Raw genomic sequence first — 18,199 nt, forward strand, 5'->3', positions numbered from 1 at the left:
TTAGAAGGGTAATACTCTTGTTACTGCAGCATCTTCAGTATTTAGATGAACCCATTATTAGTAGTGACCAAGGGGGTATTTTATATCAAAGATTTTTAATTTTAAGTTGCTGGCGGATTATCTCGCTAACAAAGCACTTGAACCCCTAGTAGACGGAGCTTCGCTAGACTTCAAATTGGATAGAATTTTTTTTGGTATATGTAAAGTTGATAGGTTTGGTTTACCATACTTAAGAGTTACTTGTAAAGCCATATAGCTGGTCTTTTAAGACATACTACTCTGAGTTTTTGTAAAACTGTAATAAGGTCAGGTGTGAAATTTCCAAGAGATCCATTTTTTATGCCATTTACTCCTGGGAAATGAATTAACTTGCAATCATATGCTATTTACCTCAGGGAAAAGATAATGACCCGTTTCTGTGAAAGGAGAAGAAAAGAGAAGCTAGGAGGGAGGAGAAACCAGAAAAGGCTGCAGTTTAGAAGATGCACAGGCTGTTTAGAAGATGCACAGGTAGAGAAGACGTGCTCCAACAAAACATGATATTTTGGACTATATGTGTGATATATATAAACTTTTGGCTGTGTAAACTTTTGTGATGTTTGAATGTTGATGTTTGGTACTTTAATGATGTTTGAATGATGATGTTTGGTACTTTAATGAAATTTACATTGTAAATATTAATTATGTAAGTTTTTTATCAATGAAATTTGCACTGGATGTTTTTTATAAACCATTGAGTAGGAAAAGATTAATAAGTTTTTTATTTATTGTCAAAATGTTGTATATTGTACCCAAAGACATCAGTTTAAATATGTCAAACTGTTGTCAATGGTGTTAAAAGACAATAGTGACAAACTGATGTTATTTAACATCGTTGCCTAAAAAGACAACGGTTTTTAACCGTTGTCAAACCGATGTCATTGGCTAAAAAGACAATGCTTTTTAGCCGTTGTCGTAGACAGTTCAAAACTGTTGTTGAAGAGCCTAGGCATATGCTCAAAGACAACGGTGAAAAACTGTTGTCTTTGTAGGAAAAGACAACAGTTTTTCACTGTTGTTAAAATGTTGTCTTTGCCTTCACAGACAACGGTTAAAAACTGTTGTCGTTTGCCACCCCTTTTAACAACACAGCCTTTAACAACAGTTAAAAATGGCCTACGACAACGGTGAAAAACCGTTGCTGTATGTCTTTTTTCTTGTAGTGACGGGTGACGTTTGACGAAGGCAAAGTACGTAACTCCTTATGTAGGGAACAATGGTGACTTCAGGTCCAAGGACTAGTAGTCATACTAATAGCCACATGAGAAAGTATATGACACTTATATAATGATCCATGATACTTTCTCATGGCGGGTCATTCAGTATACATTCTCCAATGCATACCCATGTGTCAACTTGATATCTCCATATCCATGACTTGTGAGATCAAGTCATCGAGTTGACCTACATGCTAGTCTCGTCGCATTAACATTGTCCCTGAATGTTAATACTTGACTAGAAATGATTAAGAGTAGTGTTCGCTATATCATCTCACTATCGATTCAACCAATCGATTGATATAGGTAAGAACCTTCTACTCTAGGACGCTATTATATTTAGTTATTTGGCACCAATACAAGTAAGTATAATAAGCAAAAAAATGCCTTTATTTATATACAAGAATATGATACAACGAGTCCATACAACAATTATCAAATGATTGGCTTTAGGGCTCTAACAAACAATCTCCCACTAGCACTAGTGCCAATCAGTGTAGGCTCTAAGGCCTAATGACCTAGTGTGACCATCATGCTTTCTCTGTGCCAAAGCCTTGGTCAAAGGATCTGTGATGTTAGCCTCTATGGGTACTCTGCAAATCTTCACATCTCCTCTCTCGATAATATCTCGAATGAGATGGAAGCGTCATCGTATGTGTTTGGTCCGCTGATGTGAGCGAGGTTCCTTAGCCTGTGCTATTGCTCCATTGTTGTCACAATAGAGCTCTATGGGATCAGCTATGCTAGGAACCACCCCAAGCTCAGCAATAAACTTGCGGATCCAAACTGGCTCCTTTGCTTCTTTTGATGCAGCAATATACTCGGCCTCTATCGTAGAATTAGCTACTGTGTCCTGCTTCGAACTCTTCCAGCTCACAGCACCACCATTTATGCAAAACACGAACCCTGACTGCGATCGATAATCATCCTGGTCGGTCTGGAAGCTGGCATCACTGTAACCCTTTACAGCTAGCTCGTCATCACCTCCATATATCAAGAAATATTCTTTAGTCCTTCTTAAGTACTTAAGAATATTCTTGACCGCTATCCAGTGACTTTCACCTGGATCTGACTGGTATTTGCTCGTCATGCTCAAAGCATACGAGACATCAGGACGAGTACATAACATGGCGTACATGATCGATCCTATGTCTGAGGCATAAGGGATCTGATCCATGCGGTCTCTCTCCTCTCTAGAAGTGGGACCTTGAGTCTTCGAAAGACTCACACCATGTGACATCGGCAGAAATCCTTTTTGGAGTTCTGCATGGCAAACCGAAGGAGTACCTTGTCAATATATGTACTCTAACTTAGGCCAAGCAACCTCTTAGATATATCTCTATAGATCTGTATGCCTAGAATGTGGGATGCTTCACCTAAGTCCTTCATTGAGAAACAAGTCCCTAGCCAAGTCTTGACAGACTGCAGCAAAGGGATGTCTTTCCCAAGAAGTAGTATGTCATCCACATACAATATAAGGAAGGCAACTGTGCTCCCAACAACCTTCTTGTAGACACAAGGTTCATCTTCATTCTTGATGAAACCAAACTATTTGATTGCATCATCGAATCAAAGATTCCAGCTCCGAGAAGCTTGCTTTATTCCATAAATGGACCTATGCAGCTTGCATATGCTACTAGTATGCTGTGGATCTACAAAATCCTCAGGTTGTGTCATGTACAAATCCTCGAGCAGGTTTCCATTCAGAAACGCGGTTTTGACATCCATCTGCCAGATCTCATAATCGTGGTACGCTGCAATAGCAAGCATGATCCGAATGGATTTAAACATCGCTACTGTAGAAAAGGTTATCATCATAGTCAATACCATGAATTTGCTTGAAACCCTTAGCTATCAAGAGACCCTTATAAATAAGTCCATCCATGTCAGTCTTTCTCTTAAAGACCCACTTACACTCAATGGGTTTGACCCCTTCAGGTGGATCAACCAAAGTCCATACTTGGTTAGTGTACATGGATTTCATCTCAGATCTCATGGCCTCTAGCCATTTCTCGGAATCTGGACTCATCACAGCTTCCTGATAGGAGGTAGGCTCATCCTCAATGAGCACAACATCATCATGGTCAGACAAGAGAAATGAGTATCTCTCAGGCTGACGACGTACCCTATCAGACCTGCGAAGAGGTATGTCTACTTGAACCGGTTGTTGTTCCTCAACTCCTTGTGGAACAACATCATCCACAACACTTTGTGGTTCCAGTTCAACTTCCATCGAGGCTTCAATGCTATGATCCATATCTTGAACTTCTTCAAGATCGAACGTACTCCCACTAGTCTTTCTAGAAACAAAGTCCCTTTCTAGAAATACCCCAGTCTTAGCCACAACTACATTGTGTTGACTGGGAATGTAGAAGTAATATCCCTTCGTTTCCTTCGGATATCCAATGAAATAGCACTTGTCGGATTTGGGTCCCAATTTGTCCGAGACTTGACGTCGAACGTAAGCCTCACAACCCCAAATCCTCATTAAAGACACCTGGGCATCTCTCCCAGTCCATATCCTATATGGTGTCTTTTTTACAGCCTTAGATGGAACTCGATTAAGAATGAAGGCTGTTGTGTCTAGAGCATAGCCCCAAAGATACACAGGAAGATCTGTATGACTCATCATAGATCGTACCATATCTAATAAGGTATGATTCCTCTTTTCGGATACACCATTCCACTGTGGTGTTCCAGGAGGAGTGAATTGAGATAGAATCCCACACTCAGCTAGATAGTCATGAAACTCATGGCTAAGGTATTCACCACCTCGATCTGATCGAAATATCTTAATACTTTTGCCAAGCTGGTTTTTACTTCATTCTTGAATTCTTTGAACTTTTCAAAGGATTCTAACTTATGTGTTATCAGGTACACATAACCATATTTACTGAAGTCATCAGTAAATGTAATGAAGTACCTATAACCACCTCTAGCAGTGACATTGAAAGGGCCACATACATCACTATGTATAAGACCTAACAAGTCAGTCGCTCTTTCACTGTGTGCACTAAAGGGAGTCTTGGTCGTCTTGCCTAGAAGGCATGACTCGCATGTATCATATGATTCAAAATCAAATGAGTCAAGCAAACCATCTTTATGGAGCTGGGATAAGTGTAACGCCCGAAAATTCTCAAAATAAATTTTAGAAATATTCTATTATTTTTCTGGAAATTTAGAATATTTTTATGGAATTTTTGAAGTAGCAGAAGTAGCAAAAATAAATAAAAGTATTAAAATAACTTAAGTGGGAATCGAACCCGAGACATATTAGACCCTATGATTTATAGATTACCTTAGTAACCAGGGGGCCCCAGCAGGGGTGTGTTGAAAGAAGAGGAGAGAAATTATATTTATGATTGAGTTGGGTCGTATTTACCACTTAATGTAAATAGGGAATTTAAGTGAGAATTATTATTCTCGAACAACACCTCTCCCTCACCCTCACCTGCCGACTCTCTTTCTCTCCCGCACCCTCTCGGCACGCCAAGTCCCAAGAAGCCTAGGGTTTCCTCCCTAGGGTCGTAGGAGCACCTTCCGGCGACAACTCCGGCACTAGGACGCTCCCCTCCGCGAGAAGAATGCGTAGACGTAAGAGGATCGCCGAAGAGATCTTCTTCTCCAAAAACCTAGCGATCGGATTGTAAGAAAACTTAGCGCAGGAAGTAAGTAACCCCTCACCTGCAGTATAAGTAGTTAATCGTACATTTTCATGCTTTTAGTTCAACCATATGTAGATTTTTCGGCACGTAGGGTGTATTTGTTGGGTTTTTCGGGCCGCAAAAATCACTTTTTCGCGTCGCGGAAACCCCAAATCACCCTAACCAACGGATCTCGTGCGAAGGAAAATTCGAAAACATACGAGTACGAGTTACAAAACTTCTAGATCTACATGATGAAGTTTGGCCATGACATATGTTAAAAGTTCTAGGGTGTATTCACATGCTTGTATACTTGTTTTTAGCCCTAAGGAATACTTGTTAAAAGTTTGGCCATGACATATGTTAAGGGGTTGAAGAACTTAGTAACTAGCTCAAATGTGCTTACTATGTTACTTGGAAAAAAATGCTATAAATATGGTTTAAGGTTTCCATGCTTTCATGACATTTGAGACCTTGTTTCACACCTGATAGGGTTCGGCCACATGAGTTTAGGGACTTGGAGAACTTAGAAACCAAGTTAATCATGCTTATAATGCTTCCTATGAAATTGATGTAATGATAATTTAGGTTCCACATGCTTGGAGGTTGTTTTTACCTAAATTGAGATCTAAGGGGGTTCGGCCATGATAAGAACCCAAGGGATTAGGAAGCTTAGAACCCAAGTTAATTATGTTACCATGTTTCTTATGTTAGTATAATCACATGATACACCCTTATGCTTAAACATGTATGCTTGTGATTTATACTTTCCATGATATGATATGTGCTTAGAAATATGCATGCTTTGATGATATGTTATGTGCTTAGAATATGCATGCTTTATGATATGCTATGTGGATAGAAATATGCATGCTTTTATGATATGCTATGTGGTGAAAATATGCATGCTTTTATGATATGCTATGTGGATAGAAATATGCATGCTTTTATGATATGCTATGTGGTGAAAATATGCATGCTTTTATGATATGCTATGTGGTGAAAATATGCATGCTTTTATGATATGCTATGTGGATAGAAATATGCATGATTTTATGATATGCTATGTGGTGAAAATATGCATGCTTTTATGATATGCTATGTGGTGAAAATATGCATGCTTTTATGACATGATGCATACCTTTATGATATGATGTATGCCTAAGTGATGCATACCTTTATGATATGATGTATGCCTAAGTGATGCATACTTTTATGATATGATGTATGCCTAAGTGATGCATACTTTTATGATATGATGGGTGCCTAAGTGATGCATGCTCTTATGATGTGTGATATGTATAAGTATGACATGTACTTTACTTTATATGACTTGTACCAAGGGTGGGCTCCATAAGCGCCCCGGGGTCGATGGAATAAGACTCGGGCCTCGTTAGGGATGGGCTCCTAAGTGCCCCTAGGTCGATGGAGTAAGACTCGGGCCTAGTATGTTTGCCTTGTAGGGTTCAAGGCTTGCTACCTTGGACCTACATAGGTTGCGCGCAATATGTAAGTGGTACATAGCCGGGATCCCCTTTAAGTTGAGATTATGTTCAAGTATATATGTAAGAAGAAATGATTTTAAAGATCATGAGACGTACACATGTTTTTCGGATACATGTTTTCAAAATCATATTGCATATACCTTATGATCATGTTGTGATGATGCTATGATTTATGATATGCCATGATTAGATATGATTATGTTATGTTTCATGCTATGCTTGATATGCCATGCTACCTTATGATGATGCTATGATATGCCATGATTAGATATGATTATGTTATATATCATGCTATGCTTTAAGAGATGATATACCATGACTAGTTCTGATTTTGTTATGTTGCATGATATGCTTAAAGAGTATGATATGTTATGCCATGACTAGTTGAGATCATGTTATGTTGAGATATTCTTTGATCATGTGATGATTTTCGGTTTTAGTGAGTAAGAAAGGGACTTACTGAGCCATGAGTGCTCATAGCTTACTTTCCTTGTACCACAGATAAAGGAAAAAGCTGGATGAGCTAAAGGAGCAGCAGGAGAGGCAAGGAGATGTGTGTGGCGGTGGCTAGGCAACCAAATAAGAACCTGCTTTAAGAACTTTTAAGAATTATGCTTTGGTTTCATAAATTGTAGTACTAAATGGGTGACTTGATGTTATGTTTCTATTTATCTTGTTATCATGTTATGGAAACCATATTAGTGTAGTTCGGATATGAAAACAAAAGAAAAGTTTTTATTAATCTAAGAAAAATTATTTTAAGTTCTCCACTGTAATATGTACGTAGAGTATCGTAGCCCCGTCCCTTAGGGTTAGCAGGGAGGGCGGGCGTTACAGGTTGGTATCAGAGCCAAGTTATTGCCAGCTCACTACACACAGATCAAGCCTCCGACCTGCCGCTCCAAGTAAGAATGCTTATGTTTAATTTTCATGTTATATAACTTATGCTTTATTTATTTTTCTTCCTTGTTATATTGCTATGCATTATTTTCTTTGCTACATTGCTTATGCTTTATTTCCTTATGTCATATTGTTTGTCACTCTATTCTTTATTTTTCCTTATGTTGCTTATGCTTTAGTTTCATGTTTTACTTGCTTATGTTTGATGCTTTATTCTATGCTTTTAGTTATAATTTAGATTAGGATTTCATATTGGTAGGTTAGGAATAATACCAGAACAAACAGATAGAAACAAAACAGTACGTTAGATTGACTAAAAACGGTAACCACTTACACTAGTCTATTTGTCCTTATTTAGATAAACTTAGTTAGGACACGTAATACTCGAACCGAGGGAACAGTGACTCCACCAGACCTGACGCAGGTAGTCGCAAATCTCCAGCATCAGATTGCCGAGCAACAGCAGCTGATCACTACCTTAATGGGTCAGCAAGGCAACCCAGTTACCCCACCGGCAAATCAGAATGCACTACCGGTTATACCTACAGCCGCGCCAGTGCACCCGGCAAGAGACCTATCTAATTCAGTGGCAAAGGCTTAAGCCGGAAGCATTCTCGGGAAACTGCGAACCATGGGATGCGCAAGCCTGGCTCAAAACCGTGGAAAGCATAATGGAACTACTGGATTGGCCTGAACACGAGAAGGTCAAATGCGCGTCGTTCTGCCTTACCGGAGATGCCCGAATGTGGTGGGACCGAGTGAAGGGGAAAAGACAAATAAACCAAATGCAGTGGACAGATTTTGAGACAGAGTTCTTAGAGGAATTTTTCCATATGCAAGTGACCAACAAGCACTATGACGAGTTCACTGAGTTCCGGCAAGGTGATCTGTCAGTTAACGAAGTCGTCAAGAGGTTCAACCGCCTAGCCCGTCTGTGCCCAGAACTGGTCCGTACTGAAAGAGAAAGGGTACGGTTAATGTTAAAGATGCTCCGACCCGAGATAGCTCTGAACGTAGCCGGCGGAGTTAATAGACCGCAGACTGCAGAAGAGCTAGTCAGCTGTGCCCTGATTACCAAGCACTATCAGGAAGCAATGAACAAGGGCATGAATCAAGCACTGACCGAAGGACAAAAATCGCACAATACCAGAACCGACTGGAAAGGAAACTCAAGTGGAAAGAGGAAACAGTGGAATAAAACAAAAGGTGGTTCGGCCAATAAGCAGACCAAGTACCCTCAGTGTGCCACATGTGGGAAGATGCATTCTGGAGTATGTCTCCTAAGTACCAGAAAGTGCTATAACTGCGGAAAGGAAGGCCATCTAGCGAGAAATTGCCCAACTCAACCTCAGGCACCACCTCCGCAGAACTTTCAGAACAGGAGTGCCCCCGCACAGCTTCACCAGATGCAAGCTGCCATAGAAGGGACTTCAATCAGCCAAGGAAGATTGGAAGCCCCTCCCACTATGACCAATGCCAGAGTCTACTCTCTCGCTCAGGGTGACGTGGCGAACGCCTCTTCCATCGTCTCAGGTCAGCCATCTAATTTCAATCAATATGCTAAAGTTTTAATTAATGCTGAAAGCGAACTGATGAGGGACTCCATCGAGAAACTGAAACATGTTTCGTATCCATTAGTTGAAACCACGTCCGGACGACTCTCTACCCTCACCATAACACCAACGTTATTCGAGAACATGTTAGAGAAGCAAACCAGGGACCCGAACCTTCAAAGAATTAAGCAAGAGACCGCAAAAGGAAAGAATGACGGGTTCCGTATCGCAGACGATGGAATATTATACCTCAGGGATCAATTATGTATTCCAGAGGATCCAAAGTTGCGAAAGAAGATACTGGAAGAAGCCCATACAACGCCTTATGCAATGCACCCGGGTTCCACTAAGATATACCAGGACCTGAAAAAGAAATTTTGGTGGTCCGGTATGAAAAGAGAAGTGGCTCAGTATGTCAGTACTTGTCTGACCTGCCAAAGGGTAAAAGCTGAACACCAGAGACCCGGCGGATTACTACAACCTGTCCAAATTCCAGAATGGAAATGGGAAGAAATCTCCATGGATTTTATTTCAGGTCTACCCAGGACGACAAACGGATATGATGCTATATGGGTGATCGTGGATAGATTGACGAAGTCTGCACACTTTTTGGCGATCAAGATGACTTATTCAACTGAACAACTAGCTCAGATATATGTTAAGGAAATCGTCAGATTACATGGTATCCCTAAGACCATTATTTCTGATAGAGACGGACGTTTTGTCTCGCACTTTTGGGAGTGCGTTCAGAAGGCCCTCGGCACGAAGTTGTTATTTAGTACAGCTTTCCACCCTCAGACTGATGGGCAAACTGAAAGAGTGAACCAAATATTAGAAGATATGTTAAGAGCTTGCGCCCTGGACTTCAAGGGAAGCTGGTGCCGATATTTATACCTGGCAGAATTCGCCTACAATAATAGCTACCAAGCTACTATTGGAATGACACCTTACGAAGCTCTATATGGGAGGAAGTGTAGATCTCCTATATGCTGGTATGAAAGTGGTGAAAAGAAGGAAATGGGGTTCCGAACGGAACTTATTGATGACACCACCCGAGCTATACAAAAGATCCGTCAACGAATAGAAACTGCTCAGAGTCGGCAGAAGAATTATGCCGATAAACGGCGCAGGCCACTAGAATTCAACATCGGAGATTTGGTATTCCTTAAGGTATCCCCCATGAAAGGAATAATGAGATTCGGAAAGAGGAGCAAGTTAAGCCCACGATACGTAGGACCATATCGGATTTTAGAAAGAGTGGGCCAAGTCGCATACAGACTAGAACTACCTCCAGACATGGCAGCCATTCACAATGTGTTCCATGTATCGATGCTCAAGAAGTGTACTCCCAGCACAGATCAAGTGATTGAGCCACAGTCGGTACAGGTTCAAGAGGACCTAAGTTATGAAAGTAGACCTATTCAGATCTTGGACCGAGAAGTCAAGAGGTTAAGGAACAAAGAAATACCCTTAGTAAAGGTCCTGTGGCGGAATCAACGATTTGAAGAAGCCACCTGGGAACGCGAGGATGATATGAAACAAAAGTACCCGGAGCTATTTTAAAGTTCGAGGACGAACTTTTTATGAGGTACGGGGTACTGTAACACCCACTAAGATTTTAAGATAAATAAGAGAATGATGAATTTTTCCTTAGAAAAATAATAAGAAGTGAGTTGAAACAAAAAGAAATAAAATGAAATAAAAAGAAGAAGAGGTCAAGGATTGAACCTTGAACCTCTTATACTATAATTTATAGAATTAATTAGTAGAAACCAATTGGGATAGAGAGAAGATATTGATAGCAAGGAAAGGGAATGCATGATAAAGATAGGAGTAAAGATCTAAGAAGAGAAAACAAGAAAAGAGCAAGAGAAAGACAACTTGCCTTCCTCCCTTCCTCTCTCTTTTCCCTCTCTTGCCGTGACCTTAAATGAAGAATTAAGGGGATTCATTCCCCCTTGTTTCATCATGAATGATGAGAATAAATTATAAAATAAAATAAATAAAATAAAATAGAAAAAAAAGGCTAAGGGAGAAGGAAAGCAAAAACCAAGTTTGCTAACTCTTTCCCCTTAACATAAAAGAGAATATGTGAAGGGAAAATTCTATTTTCTCTCATTTTTCTCATTCTCTCCTCTCCCTCACCGAACCCTCAGTCCCCTCTCCTCCATCTTCGGCCCCAAGCCAAGGTTTTCTCCTAAGAAAGCCTAAGATACAAGGAGGACTTAGCAAGGGAATCAAGGAAAGGGAACTAGAAGAAGAGGTTACTTCTTCCATCACCATACCTTAGATCCACAAGCGAAAAGGATGTAAGCTTCCCCTCACCTGTGGTACAAGGCTTTGTATGTGATTTTCGGATTTTATGAGGATTAGAAAACCTAGAAAAGAATTTAAGAAAATTCGGCCAAAGAAGAGTTTTCAAATCTAGGAAGGTTTAAACAAGTCCTCATTTCATGATATTTTTCTATGCTATGTAGGAAGGTTTTTCCTTCATGTTTTTATACCTATATGATGCTTGATCAGAGGAGTACCTAACCCTAGAATTTCGGCCAAAAATATTTTCAAAAGGTTGGAGAAATCATTGTTTAACCAAACTAGTACAAGATTTCCCCCATGAACTACTAAGGGCCTTTTATTGGTTTTCTTGCTTGAAAGTTACTTGGAACCAAAAGAAATCCACTCATATGTTTCGGCCAAGAAAAGGGCTTAGGGTTAGGAAGACCTTTAAATTTAAGTAACCATGTTTGTATGATAGAATATAGAGTTCTCTTAAAGAATTGCATGTTGAATATTTCTAGAAATTCATGAACTCTTATTTTAGATTTTCGGCCATGATAAGATGGATAGCTTAGGAAAGATTAAACAAAATTTTAATATGCTCAAGACCTCTGTAATATTATGATACGCTCCGCAAGTGTACGAAAATGTCGCAAGTAATATAAAAGATTATCGTATCCACAGGGACTGGAATAAGCACTAGAAATGTCTCAATGCGAATTAGCTAAACAACTATCCAATCGTTTCAAAAGCAAAGTAAAGGTAAACAAATCTAATAATAGAGATCAACAAACAAGAGTTTAGTGTTTTGGGTTATGATAAAGGGAGATTCTAGGAGTTTTGGTTTCTTTGTAAGATTTCTTGAGTGTAAATGGTTCACCAATTCTTATTCCTCAATTGCCAAAACATGTAGAAAGTTGCCGGTTCCCTCTTGCAATAAACAACCGGCTAAGGACTGAGAAATGTATCTAAATAGGATTAATTAGACATGAACCTACGTTGTCCTTACACAGAAGCGCACCTATTACTATGCCTTCCTCGGATATCAACATAGAAGCCCACAACTTATTAATCTATAAAGATACAAGAAGCTAATCATAGAATCCATCCTACTCTCTTGAATATTCCTATTTCCTCTTCAAGATTATTTCTCAAACGTCCTTACACGGGCTTGCACCTGTCACGTGGATCCCTCGGATGATCGAGTGTGAGTTTATCCTTACCAAGTCCATAAGAAATCCAAACAATTAATCAAGAATGAGAATTAAGCACAAACCACCATCAATCATTCAAGATCTAATTGATACAAGCAAGATAATGTCATTGAAACAAGAAAATGGCAAATCCATAAGAGATTACATCAATCCATCATACAAATACTCCCTTAATCCTAGAATACAAGATCTACTCCATGAATCGAGGAAGAAACCCGAAAGAATAGAGACTACAAGCATTCCTTGAATCCCCAATCCAAGAAAACAAGAAGAGGGGAAAAGAGAAAACTTATCTACGAAGAAGCCTTGTCTTCGGATCCAATCCCCGCTCCGGAGCCGGAATCGCCAAGAACTCCCCTTGAATCGCCCAGAAATCCTCCCAAGAATGGGAGGAAACCACCAAATCTTGCCTTCTCCCAAAGGGGGAGAGATCCCCTTTCAATTCATGAAGAAGGGTTTAAATAGAGGAGGGAATCGGGCGCCACACGGCCGTGTGAGATTCACACGGCCATGTCCAGTCCTGCACGGCCGTGTGACTCCACACGGCCAGAACCCTTCTGCTCTCTGGAAATGCTACACGGCCGTGTGGTGCACACGGCCACAGCCTGCTTGGTCTCTGGAAGTCTCACACGGCCGTGTAGATCCACACGGCCATGTAAGGCTTCTGCTCTGGTTGGCTTCAAATCTTGACACGGCCGTGCGAGGTTCACACGGCCATGTCATCTTTCTCTTCTGTTGGTGCCAAACTCCACACGGCCCGAGCTCCATACCAGTGCAGGGCCGTGTGAGGTACACGGCCCGGTGCTTTCTCCCTTCGTCTCCTCCAATGCATGCCCAAAGATGTAGATTCTTCACCAAATCGACTCCTGTGTACAGAAAATGCACAAAAAGTAGATCTCTGAACCAAAAGAGTAAATATGCTAAAAGGAAAGCTGGAAGTATAAAAATGCATAGATCAAGCATGCTCAAAGTATGTAAATGTGCGTAAAAACATGCATAAAAGAGTATATAATCTACGCACATCACACCCCCAGACTTAAACCTTTGCTTGTCCTCAAGCAAAATGTTGCAGTCTAAATTCATATGTCCTACAACACATTCATAAAACCCAGTGCACTTTCCTAACTCTATCAAAAAGTTTCATTAACGAGCATGATCATGGAAACAAGTAAAGTATTGTTCAAGCATAAGAATCTTGTGCGCAGTGTAAAAGTAACTCAACACCCTTCAAGTTTCAATCCATGTCCTAGTCAAGTCGTCATCAAATTTGAATTCCTAATGTTTCCAGTGAAAGACAAGTAACCAGTGATAGGCACTTACTTACCATTCACTTGGTTCATATTTCTCAACTAACCCAAGGTCTCAAAGGTGTGCTCAATCTCAAGAGAAGCTAAACAGTCATTTCCCCAGTAACCTAACTCGGTCTCAAAGGGGTGACTTGCTAGATTCCACTCATGACAGCTGTTTTTTACATCCCTTATTATTTTTTTATTATTTTTTTTTATAAGTGTTTGCATTGTGCAAAACTTATTCACAAATGTACTTTTAGCACACATGTTGGGATATTTTGATTTTTCCAAATGAGCTTTAATGATTTGAGCCTCATCCAGTAACCAAAATGAAAGTTGAGAAATCACCATGGAAACAAAGTACTAAGCAAACAAGATGAATCATGACTATTTCAATGACATCAACTATTCAAGCATCAAGCACAAGTGTAGTGAAGATAAAATCCTTAAGGTTGAACCAAAACTAAAACTCATCACCATAAGATTCTTAGCTTGTTTCATGCTACCCAAGATAGAAAAAAGAACTACACAAAGTTTACTAGTAGCATCATGCGAACATCATGAATCGAGACAATAATCGTGCTAACATTTCACTTGAATCCAAAAAAAACATATAAGTGAAATTTTGATGTTCTCAAGATGTATGCCACAAAAAATCAAAACACAATGCAAGACATAAGCAAAAACAAAAACAAACAAAGCAAATCAAATGCATCCCCCCAGACTTAAATTTTTCATTGTCCCAATGAAAACTAAAAACAATGTGGAGGAGATTTTAAAAGAAGTTACCAAGTGATGAGCTCCAAATGGTTGACGTTCATGTTTTTAAAGATACTCCTCCATCCAATACTCACATTCCTCCACAACTTTAAATTCTACAACAATAAGATAGACAAGAAAAATTAAGTAGAGGATACATGTTTATTATAAAGAGAGAACTAAAGACATAAAAGAAAATAAGGAAAATGAACTTGGGTTGCCTCCCAAGAAGCGCTTGTTTAAGGTCATTAGCTCGACCACCTCATTAGATTCATGGAGGGGTAAGATATTTTAGAACCCTCCTACCAAGGGCTCTTATTATGGAGGGAGCTTTCATCAAAGGAGCTACAAAGTAAAGTATAACTCTCTCCATCTTCGTCTTCTTGGAAATTTTTCAGGTGGTCGAAGACAGTTCAGATTGAGCTTCCAATTATTGGCCCATGTGAAATCTGCACATCCAAAAGAAAAACAAATCTCCCACAAGCATGTTATATAGTATAGAGCTAGAACCATATCAAGATAAGATGAATAAGTAATAAAAACTGAATCACATCCAACAAAGTCAATTATAGGTACCTCCATAAAGTTTTCCAAAAGATCACAAGAAATACTAACCTTACTTTGTTGAGAAATACCTGAAATTTCTAAACATGTAGATGTGACTTCCTCTGAATCAAATGATGGTTCTGGCTCTAGCTTAGGTGTTGATGATATCAATGATGGTGATTCTCGAGACTCTACTAGCTCTGTATAAGTCCCTACACATTGTTCCACAACATGATCAATTCTTAAAACCTCTAAGGGTTGTCTTGACAAAGGTGGTGATCCTTGAGATGCTGCTTCCACAACACAACTCCCTACACATTCTTCCATATCATCATCATCAACACATACATCAAAAAATAAACCAACATCTATGTCCTCAATAGGAGAATCAATAACAAGAGGATCAATAACTTCACTTGCAGTTTTAAGTTGATCTACCACATCACATTCATCATCTGAAAATTCGATGTCACTATAACACCTTATAAAATTTTGAGATAGATCTGAAAACTTATTTACCACTACATTATCAATAAAATCCTCATCTGAAAAATCTTCATCTTCATATATATTCAAAAATCTACACTCAACCATATTAGTGTCACAGGATTTGCCGAAGTCTTTATTTTCATTGACCCCCACTAACCTTTGTGGAAAAGGAACCCTTAGTGAAGGTCCTGGGAAAGACTGAACTCCCTTTTTCCCAAATTCCCTTTGAGCTTTTGGAGGAGGTCCAACTTGCTTATCTAATGTTGGTGTGATTAATCGTTGAGGGAAAGGTACTTCTAGCCTTTGGGAAATGGAACTGAGTTCTTGTGATCTTCTATTATTCTTCTCCTCAATTCTAAACATGTCATTCTTCAGAAGTTCTTCATGATTTTTTTCACTTCTCAACCCAACATCATCACACTTTTCATTGGATCTTGACTGTGTAGGAGGGGGATCTTCTTTAAACCATTTTGAAACAATACTATCAAGCTTTTCCCCCAAATGTTTGAACTCCTCACTCTGTGACTTGTGAATTTCAACATTTTTGGGTGGTTGAATTTCATTTTGTTTGACAGGCTCTCTTACATTTATAGCTTGCACTTTTTGAATATCTGAGGGAAATTCCATCCAACTTTTGTTCGACCATTCATGGAGGTTCAATGTCACTTGATCAATTAATGAATAAGCTTCATCTACACTTTTGTCCATAAAAGAACCTCCAGCTGATGAATCCAATAAACTCTTGTCTGAGAAAGAAATTCCCCCATAGAATATGTGCAAAATCAACCATTTTTCAAAACCATGATGAGGGCACTGTCTTTGAAGACTCTTGAATCTATCCCATGCTTCAAATAATGATTCTCCATATCCCTGAGCAAAATTTGTTATGCAATTCCTCATATACACCGTTCTACTAGGAGGGAAAAAATGATTCAGAAATTGCTTCTCCAATTGTTCCCAACTTGTGATGCTTTGAGGACAGAGAGAATATAGCCAAGTCCTTGCTTTATCCTTGATACTGAAAGGAAATGTCATCAATCGAACTGCATTTGCTGATACTCCTTCACATTTCACCAAATCACAAATCTCTAAAAATGTTTCAAGATGCAGATAAGGACTTTCTGATACTTCTCCTCCAAATTTGTGACCTTGTATCATGAAAATTATCTCTGGGTCTAGTTGGAAACTTTCTGCTTCAATTTGAGGTTGCAAAATGGGAGATAAAAATCTTACAGAAAAGGGTGTAGAAAAATTTCTCATGGGCCTGCTTGACATGTTAGTGCTCATGGATACTCAAGAAGAAAAAGAAAATTATCAAGAATAAAAAACAAGAAATAAAATGCAATATGAAAAGCAAGAAAGCAAATGCAGAATTTAAATTGCAAGAAAGAAAGTGCATAATGAAAACAAGAAAGAAAAGATAAAAGAAAAAAGAAAAATGTCAAGAATAATTCATATGCTAAAAATTTCAAGATATGTTTACAAAAGAAAAGAAGAAAGAAACAAGATTAAAAGAAAAAACAGAGAAAAGTTAGATTAGAGTACTAGAAATCAAGAATGCAAAGTTAGAATTAGAATTAGAATTCCAACAAAAAGAGTTGTCAAGAATGTTATTCAAGAAAGGAAAAACTTACGAAAACAGAATTCTAACAATTAGTTATAACTATGCAAATCAAAATAAAAAAAGAAAAGTTATGTTTAGTCTAACTCAATTGATAATTCCTAATGTTATAGCGCAGTCCCCGGCAACGGCGCCAAAAACTTGTTACGCTCCGCAAGTGTACGGAAATGTCGCAAGTAATATAAAAGATTATCATATCCACAGGGACTGGAATAAGCACTAGAAATGTCTCAATGCGAATTAGCTAAACAACTATCCAATCGTTTCAAAAGCAAAGTAAAGGTAAACAAATCTAATAATAGAGATCAACAAACAAGAGTTTAGTGTTTTGGGTTATGATAAAGGGAGATTCTAGGAGTTTCGGTTTCTTTGTAAGATTTCTTGAGTGTAAATGGTTCACCAATTCTTATTCCTCAATTGCCAAAACATGTAGAAAGTTGCCGGTTCCCTCTTGCAATAAACAACCGGCTAAGGACTGAGAAATGTATCTAAATAGGATTAATTAGACATGAACCTACGTTGTCCTTACACAGAAGCGCACCTATTACTATGCCTTCCTCGGATATCAACATAGAAGCCCACAACTTATTAATCTATAAAGATACAAGAAGCTAATCATAGAATCCATCCTACTCTCTTGAATATTCCTATTTCCTCTTCAAGATTATCTCTCAAACGTCCTTACACGGGCTTGCACCTGTCACGTGGATCCCTCGGATGATCGAGTGAGAGTTTATCCTTACCAAGTCCATAAGAAATCCAAACAATCAATCAAGAATGAGAATTAAGCACAAACCACCATCAATCATTCAAGATCTAATTGATACAAGCAAGATAATGTCATTGAAACAAGAAAATGGCAAATCCATAAGAGATTACATCAATCCATCATACAAATACTCCCTTAATCCTAGAATACAAGATCTACTCCATGAATCGAGGAAGAAAACCCAAAAGAATAGAGATTACAAGCATTCCTTGAATCCCCAATCCAAGAAAACAAGAAGAGGGGGAAAGAGAAAACTTATCTACGAAGAAGCCTTGTCTTCGGATCCAATCCTCGCTCCGGAGCCGGAATCGCCAAGAACTCCCCTTGAATCGCCCAGAAATCCTCCCAAGAATGGGAGGAAACCACCAAATCTTGCC

At 39.0% G+C, this 18,199-nt stretch overlaps 1 non-coding gene across 1 annotated transcript; it reads left to right on the forward strand.

Moving 5' to 3' along the window:
* The first annotated feature begins 16,228 nt into the window (after window positions 1–16,228).
* On the forward strand, window positions 16,229–16,334 carry LOC122025838. Its single transcript, XR_006123864.1, has one exon. It is a non-coding gene; the product is annotated as a small nucleolar RNA R71 (small nucleolar RNA).
* The last annotated feature ends 1,865 nt before the right edge of the window (window positions 16,335–18,199 follow it).

The sequence above is a fragment of the Zingiber officinale genome, chromosome 9B (assembly GCF_018446385.1).
Source record: "Zingiber officinale cultivar Zhangliang chromosome 9B, Zo_v1.1, whole genome shotgun sequence".
Classification (NCBI taxonomy): domain Eukaryota; kingdom Viridiplantae; phylum Streptophyta; class Magnoliopsida; order Zingiberales; family Zingiberaceae; genus Zingiber; species Zingiber officinale.